This window comes from Berghia stephanieae, chromosome 7 (assembly GCF_034508935.2).
Source record: "Berghia stephanieae isolate SIO BIC M18660-M18661 chromosome 7, UCSD_Bste_1.3, whole genome shotgun sequence".
Lineage (NCBI taxonomy): Eukaryota > Metazoa > Mollusca > Gastropoda > Nudibranchia > Aeolidiidae > Berghia > Berghia stephanieae.
Genome location: NC_088366.1, coordinates 1,997,344 through 2,006,948, shown reverse-complemented (window position 1 = coordinate 2,006,948; position 9,605 = coordinate 1,997,344). Strand labels below are relative to the sequence as shown.

The 9,605-nt window shown below is 36.2% G+C and overlaps 1 protein-coding gene across 3 annotated transcripts in view; it reads left to right on the top strand.

The window, feature by feature from the left end:
- LOC144976339 (uncharacterized) overlaps nt 1-1,525 on the top strand; it is an 8,132-nt gene extending 6,607 nt beyond the window's left edge. For all 3 annotated transcript variants that reach the window (XM_078920574.1, XM_078920572.1, XM_078920571.1), the window contains one exon: nt 1-1,525. This exon is cut by the window's left edge and continues 1,145 nt beyond it. The gene's annotated coding sequence lies outside the window, so the exon portion shown is untranslated.
- Nucleotides 1,526-9,605: the final 8,080 nt, after the last annotated feature.

Sequence of the window (9,605 nt, the reverse complement as noted above, 5' to 3'; positions counted from 1 at the left end):
GTCAAAAGATTGGTTCCGATCTCATAAGGTCTTAAAGGAAGTCACAGCTTTGAGATTTTTTTTTGCCAAGGGTCGTTTTAAATCGATCAATATTTGAATGTCAAGTTTTTTGGACATTTTTTAAAATTCGTGTCTTTCCAGAGTACGGCAATTAACTGGTTAAAAGTAAAAGGTGTTATGCGCCTAGTCTGTGGGAATTTGTGTGCAAGTGAAATGTACATTATAATCTACATATAACCTCGTTCAGCTTTAGCCTATTCCGACCTACCAAATCCCCGAGAACAAGTAAACATTTTCACACGTGCTTATTACAGTTTGTAAGTTTTTTAAGTTTCAATACACGCAGTTCCATTGGCATAATATTCATAGGTAGACAGACCAAAGTCTCTGAAAGCTTTTGTAGAGAACAAATAGCACAGGTTCAAAAAATAACCTTAGTTGATACCGCTTTCAAATAAAAAAAATTGATCACATTTCAATTTCGCGACAACCACAAATTGTTGTCTATTTAACAAACAAGAAATAAACCGATAAAGTGTCGCGTCAGAAATGTCGAAAATTGTTTTTAAACGTTTTACAGATAGTTGTGATCAATTGTGTCAAGAGGTAAGGATAAGTCAAGGAGTTTAGGATCAGGAGACTGTCGGTAATTTTAAGTTGAACATCCACAACCCGGACAAGAGCAGTTTAGGTCCTGTGTTTGTTTTTCTTTCTGTAAGCAAAATGAACATTTCTTCAATGAACTTTCTTATAATTTCAGCAAGAACTTGGTTTAGAACCAGCTTTTTCCAAGAGCAAACCATCAATCTACTTAGTGTGAGATCCCCTAAAAATATCATCCAGACACCGGCACAGGACCCCACGAAGAGGAACACACTCAAACGTTTACAGATTTGTTCCAAAAAAATAAAATAAAGACATTACATAACAGAAATTGACTTATAAGAAAAAAAATACATATCATCTCCTAAAACTAACATTGTACATTTTGACTGTGTCTAATCTAAGATATACGTTTCCAGCTCCAGTCTGCTCAATTCTTTTTTTTTTTCATTTCAAATACAAGTGGAGAACCGGCAAAATTTGAGGGACGATAATGGCTATTGCGAACAGGCAGTCCTCATTTTATTTATACTTATACTACTGTATTGTGAAATTAACATAGATTGAGACGAATATTTTAGGCCATCGGCTTTGATCGGTCCGATACAGCGGACAAGTTTTGAGCTTTTTTTTTCTTTCCTGAAACGCCCGAGAAGATTATCTTAATATTCATTTGAGTCATTCAATGAAAGAATGGCCCTTCCTTTAAGACAGAGCGGCAAGTTACTTGTTTTGCAATCTGTAAAAAAATAGTTTTATAATTTTTAGATTCACCAGTAATTCTGTGCTCGAAGATAAAAATATAATATTGGCTTTACGGACCAATTCAATGTTGACTCACTCAATCCCAGAGATTTTTGCTACTCTTCAAAATTGGAATAAATGTATTAAAAATGAGCATGTGGATAGATAGTTTTATTCAACTACTTCTTCTTCTAGGTTCCATGCCTGGTCCAGGCTTCGATACTGCATGAATTATCTCTCTCCATTCCTCCCTGTCTCTTGCTTTTCAAACAGCTCTTGGATTGTTAGGTTGGTGAAGCCCTTCAGTTGGTCTATGAGTGTTTTTCTTTGTCTCCCCGGCGCGTTTACCAGGTATTTTTCCACAACTTGCCAGGTATTCATTCTTATCTTTCCTTACTATGTGTCCGAAAAAGGATAGTTTTCGATCCACTATTAAGGGCATTAGTTTCCTTTGTTGGTATGTTTGTTTTAGCACTTCTTCGTTCGTTTTGTGTGCAGTATACGATATTCTCTGCATCCTTCTCAAGCACCACATTTCAAAAGCTTCAATGTTCTTTTGTGTTTCTGCATTTGTAGTCCAGCTTTCGCATCCGTATAACAAGATTGGCCACACGTAGCACTTCAAGACTCGGAATCTAATCCCGAACGACATCTGTTTGTTTTTCAAAATGTTTCCCAGGTCCATGAAGGCCTGTTTGGCTTGAGTTATTCTTGCTCGTATGTCTCGGTTACATCTTCCATCTGTTGTCACTATTGAACCTAGGTATTTAAAACTTTCTACGTTGGTAAGTTGCTCAACTACTATTGATATGTAAAAACTAAAAACATTAGCTTTGATACTACGCCTATAATTTGTTTCAGAAAAATGTAATAAATAAAAGTAACCCGGATAAACTACGGATATAGTCGGTGTTAGGGTTGAGTGAGTTAACCGCCAGCCCTTTTTATTTCTTTAAAGAATATATTGGCCAAAACATCTGGAGATCATCTTTGTTCATTTGAGCTGATACATAATTTATGAGTTTGGGTTTCTTTACTTAACAGTTCATTTGGAATCTTTTTTTTAACCTCAGTCATGGGAGACAACCCAATGTCTGTCGTCACTTTGCCAGTTTAGATTTATCTCCATCTTTTAAATACGACAATAAATAGGTATAGGGATTTTGTCCTTTAAAAAATAAAGTTCTTTGATTTTATAGTAGAGAACAAGACATGAATAAACCAAACAAAACATTCCAACGTCGCTTGCAAGGGCATGGGCAAAACCTCACTCCAAGACAAGGATGAAATTGAAATGAGAAACAGTTACGGACAATAGATGACAAGGAACAGGAGACCCTACCAGTAGCCTCCACCACCAGTCCGCAAGATTGATTGCCTGATTGTTATCGTTTTTGTTTTGTTAATTTATTATATTTATGTATTTATGTATAGCATCAGTAAACCCTTTCCTTACCATCCATAGGAAAATCGTCATATTCGTTAAGATGCAACCGACAATTTTCTCATTTTGATTTCTCTTGTACACCACAAATTCTAAAGAAATGCCTCGATTTCAGCAAACAATACTAAATACTGTGATAAAGACATCATTTTTCTGAACAACATTCTGTATAGAATATACTTGTTACTTTTTTGTTTGATTAGGAAAAGTCTATTTTTGTGTTGGGTGGGTGTGAATTTTCCGGGGAAATTCTAAAAATGCCTGGTAAGGAGAGAGTTAAAAGATAATGATGTATCTTAGATAAATTTGGTGTTAATTAAAGCTTGGGAAGAAGTCCAAGCATGGAACTATTTCAAGTGGGGATCAAGAACAATTCCATGAACAATCTCTCTGTGTGTCTCTTGCACTTAAAACCCACCAGACAAGAAAACAGACAGAACAACTGTTTGATGGGGAGTTGGTTTTCTTTTTAAGGGTTTTACGGAGCTTGAAACACTTTTATTTTAGGTCATACCAGCGCCAGTAAAAAGGAAGAAAATGGGAAAGTAAAAAGTTCTAGAATTACAATTAAAGCATCCAATAAAAAGTAAGACAGGGGAACTGGGATCAGATGTAGATTCCAAGAGCATACTTTCAAACAGAAGTGACCGATTGTTGTCTATACGAACAAAAAGTGAAAGACACCTCCGATCCTTTTTACCTTAACACCCCTTTCCGTTAAACTCAAACCGTTACAGAAACACAGACAGACAAACCAAATCCTTTTTTTAGCTTGGGCGACCGAAGAGTTTCTGGAATTAAAGAAGCTGATATACAGAGAAGTGGTAAGACCTGGAATGAGATAAAAAAAAAGTTGGCTCAGGATAGAGAAGGATAGAAACTGTTTGTCTGTGGCCTATACCCTGACCCAGGGTGAAAAAGGCAATGATGATGATGATGATGATCCGATAAAAAGTAAGACAGGGGAACTGGGAACAAATAGGGATCAGATGTAGATTCCAAGAGCATACTTTCAAACAGAAGTGACCGATTGTTGTCTATACGAACAAAAAGTGAAAGACACCTCCGATCCTTTTTACCTTACAGTTGCAGAATTTTTAATAAGGAAAATAATTTATAAATTTTGGTCTACGTCTGTTTTAATTTTGAAACCTTTTTCTTTACAATTACATACTCCATACAAACAATCTTTAAACATCAATTTATAAAATCGCTTACTACAACTTTTCTATTGACTTTTTATTCTACATTACGTGCCATGTAATTTATACTATGTAATTTTTCTCAGTCAATTTACAATAGTATTATACTGTAACTAATTCTTAGCTATTTACTGATCTTTTTTTCTTATATGTTGACATCAATATACCTTTTCTAGATATTTATATCTTTACTCTTTTATAATCTGTATGTACCTTAATTTACACTATGTAATTATTCTTACAGCCTACAATATTATTACACTATATATATCTATTACCAAATTTTACTTTATCACATTATATTTACGTATATTATGTTTATGTATGTATCATTGTCGGCATTTTATACGTCTGTACAAAAATGTCCTTTTGGATGAATAAAGTACATTATTAAAGTACTTAGTGGTTTGAGATCACCTGAAAGGCTCATCCAGACACAAGCACAGGTCCCCACTAAGAGGAACACACTCAAATGTTTACAAATCATGTAGAACAAAGCATAATACAGTACAAAACAGAAAGATGATTTACAAGACAAAAAAAATATATTATTCTCCCAAAACTCTAAATATACATTTGCTGTTTCCCTCCCAGTAGAGGCCAGGACAAAACCAAGTGGTCTCATTCCAAGACAAAGACAGAAAGCATGTTGAAAAACAGATATAGGGGGATAGAAGACAGTAAGTGACCTCCCAACCCACTGCGGGAGGCCAGAAAACCCCAACCAGTGAATGAGGGCCTAAGCTTGACGTTCACATGAGACAGAAAAACGACACAAAACATGAGACAGAAACACGACACAAAACAGACAGAAACACGACACAAAACATGAGACAGATACACGACACAAAACATCAGACAGAAACACGACACAAAACATCAGACAGAAACACGACACAAATCATCAGACAGAAACACGACACAAAACATCAGACAGAAACACGACACAAAACATCAGACAGAAACACGACACAAAACATGAGACAGAAACACGACACAAAACATCAGACAGAAACACGACACAAAACATCAGACAGAAACACGACACAAAACATCAGAGAGAAACACGACACAAAACATCAGACAGAAACACGACATAAAACATCAGGTAGAAACACGACACAAATCATCAGACAGAAACACGACATAAACATTAGACAGAAACACGACACAAACATAAAACAGAAACACGACACAAAACATCAGACAGAAACACGACACAAAACATCAGACAGAAACACGACACAAAACATCAGACAGAAACACGACACAAACCATCAGACAGAAACACGACACAAACCATCAGAAAGAAACACACGAAACACAAAACATCAGACAGAAACACGACACAAACATCATACACGCACCCTGAAAACACGACACAAAAATCAGACAGAAACACGACACAAAACATCAGTAGAACACGACACAAACATTAGACAGAAACACGACACAAAACATCAGACATAAACACGACACAAAACATCAGGTAGAAACACGACACAAATCATCAGACAGAAACACGACACAAACATCAGACAGAAACACGACACAAAACATCAGACAGAAACACGACACAAACCATCAGGTAGAAACACGACACAAAACATCAGACAGAAACACACGACACAAAACATCAGACAGAAACACGACACAAACATCTAGACAGAACACGACACAAAACATCAGACAGAAACACGACACAAAACATCAGACAGAAACACGACTCAAACATCAGACAGAAACACGACACAAAACATCAGACAGAAACACGACACAAAACATCAGACAGAAACACGACACAAAACATCAGACAGAAACACGACACAAACATCAGACAGAAACACGACACAAACATCAGACAGAAACACGACACAAAACATCAGACAGAAACACGACACAAACCATCAGACAGAAACACGACACAAACCATCAGACAGAAACACGACACAAAACATCAGACAGAAACACGACACAAATCATCAGACAGAAACACGACACAAACCATCAGACAGAAACACGACACAAAACATCAGACAGAAACACGACACAAACATCAGATCAGAAACACGACACAAACATAGACAGAAACACGACACAAAACATAACAGAAACACACAAAAACATCAGAGAAACACGACACAAATCATCAGACAGAAACACGACACAAAACATAACAGAAACACGACAAAAACATCAGACAGAAACACGACACAAAACATCAGAAGAAACACGACACAAAACATCAGACAGAAACACGACACAAAACATCAGACAGAAACACGACACAAAACATCAGGTAGAAACACGACACAAAACATGAAACAGAAACAAGACACAAAACATCAGACAGAAACACGACACAAAACATCAGGTAGAAACACGACACAAAACATCAGACAGAAACACGACACAAAACATCAGACAGAAACACGACACAAAACATCAGGTAGAAACACGACACAAAACATGAAACAGAAACAACCGACACAAAAAACACATAACATAACAACACGACACAAAACATCAGAGAAACACGACACAAAACATCAGAACAGAAACAGACACAAAACATCAGACAGAAACACGACACAAAACATCAGACAGAAACACGACACAAAACATCAGACAGAAACACGACACAAACAATCAGACAGAAACACGACACAAAACATCAGACAGAACACGACACAAAACATCAGACAGAAACACGACACAAAACATCAGACAGAAACACGACACAAAACATCAGACAGAAACACGACACAAAACATCAGACAGAAACACGACACAAAACATAGACAGAACACGACACAAAACATCAGACAGAAACACGACACAAAACATCAGGACAGAAACACGACACAAAACATCAGACAGAAACACGACACAAACATCAGACAGAACACGACACAAAACATCAGACAGAAACACGACACAAAACATCAGGTAGAAACACGACACAAAACATCAGACAGAAACACGACACAAAACATCAGACAGAAACATGACACAAACCATAAGACAGAAACACGACACAAAACATCAGACAGAAACACGACACAAAACATCAGACAGAAACACGACACAAAACATCAGGTAGAAACACGACACAAATCATCAGACAGAAACACGACACAAACCATAAGACAGAAACACGACACAAAACATCAGACAGAAACACGACACAAAACATAGAAACACGACACAAAACATCAGACAGAAACACGACACAAAACATCAGACAGAAACACGACACAAAACATCAGACAGAAACACGACACAAAACATCAGACAGAAACACGACACAAAACATTCCGACAGAAACACGACACAAAACATCAGACAGAAACACGACACAAAACTGTTTTTATTGGGCATGACATTTTATTTATTTTCCTTTTTTTTTTTTCATTCTCATTTTCAATGTACATGATATCAAAGATTTATAATATAAAATATAACACTAAAGCATCATGGGTAAATAACAGTTACATTCGTCAACCGTTATCATAGAACATAAATATTGCAAGATAAACAGTGACATCTCTGTTGATGTCACACAAACAATCTTCATATCTGTGACATCTCTATTGATATCACACAATCTTCATATCTGTGACATCTCTGTTGATGTCACACAGTCTTCATATCTGTGACATCTCTGTTGATGTCACACAAACAATCGTCGTCATATCTGTGACATCTCTGATGATGTCACACAAACAATTTTCCTATCTACGACATCTCTGTTGATGTGACACAAACAAAATCTCTCTGTGTGTCTCTTGCACTTATAAACCACCAGACAAGAAAACAGACAGAACCACTGTTTGATGGGGAGTTGGTTTTGTTTTTAAGGGTTTTACGGAGCTTGCAACACTTTTATTTTAGGTCATACCAGCGCCAGTAAAAAGGAAGAAAATGGGAAAGTAAAAAGTTCTAGAATTACAATTAAAGCATCCGATAAAAAGTAAGACAGGGGAACTGGGAACAATAGGGATCAGATGTAGATTCCAAGAGCATACTTTCAAACAGAAGTGACCGATTGTTGTCTATACGAACAAAAAGTGAAAGACACCTCCGATCCTTTTTACCTTACAGTTGCAGAATTTTTAATAAGGAAAATAATTTATAAATTTTGGTCTACGTCCGTTTTAATTTTGAAACCTTTTTCTTTACAATTACATAATCCATACACAATTTTTAAACATCAATTTATAAAATCGCTTACTATAACTTTTCTATTGACCTTTTTATTCTACATTACGTGCCATGTAATTTATACTATTTAATTTTTCTCAGTCAATTTACAATAGTATTATACTGTAAATAATTCTTAGCTTTTTACTGATCTTTTTTTTCTGATATGTTGACATCAATATACCTTTCTAGATATTTATATCTTGACACTTTTATAATCTGTATGTACCTAAATTTACACTATGTAATTATTCTTACAGCCAACAATATTATTACACTATATATATCTATTACCAAATTTTACTTTACCACATTATATTTGCTTATATTATGTTTATGTATGTATCATTGTCGGTATTTTATACGTCTGTACAAAAATTTCCTTTTGGATGAATAAAGTACATTATTAAAGTACTTAGTGGTTTGTGATCACCTGAAAGGCTCCTCCAGACACAAGCACAGGTCCCCACTAAGAGGAACACACTCAAATGTTTACAAATCATGTAGAACAAAGCATAATACAGTACAAAACAGAAAGATGATTTACAAGACAAAAAAATATATTATTCTCCCAAAACTCTAAATATACATTTGCTGTTTCCCTCCCAGCAGAGACCAGGACAAAACCAAGTGATCTTATTCCAAGACAAAGACAGAAAGCGTGTTGAAAAACAGATATAGGGGGATAGAAGACAGTAAGTGACCTCCCAACCCACTGTGGGAGGCCAAAAAACCCCAACCAGTGAATGAGGGCCTAAGCTTGTCGTTCACATCAGACAGAAACACGACACAAAACATGAGACAGAAACACGACACAAAACACGAAACACGACACAAAACATAGAAACACGACACAAAACATCAGACAGAAACACGACACAAAACATGAGACAGAAACACGACACAAAACATCAGACAGAAACACGACACAAAACATCAGACAGAAACACGACACAAAACATCAGACAGAAACACGACACAAAACATCAGACAGAAACACGACACAAATCATCAGACAGAAACACGACACAAAACATGAAACAGAAACACGACATAAAACATCAGACAGAAACACGACACAAAACATCAGACAGAAACACGACACAAAACATCAGACAGAAACACGACAAAAAACATCAGACAGAAACACGACACAAAACATCAGACAGAAAAACGACACAGAACATAGAAACACGACACAAAACATCAGACAGAAACACGACACAAAACATCAGACAGAAACACGACAGAAACACGACACAAAACATCAGACAGAAACACGACACAAAACATCAGACAGAAACACAAACACGACACAAAACATAGAAACACGACACAAAACATCAGACAAAAACACGACACAAAACATCAGACAGAAACACGACACAAAACATAGAAACACGACACAA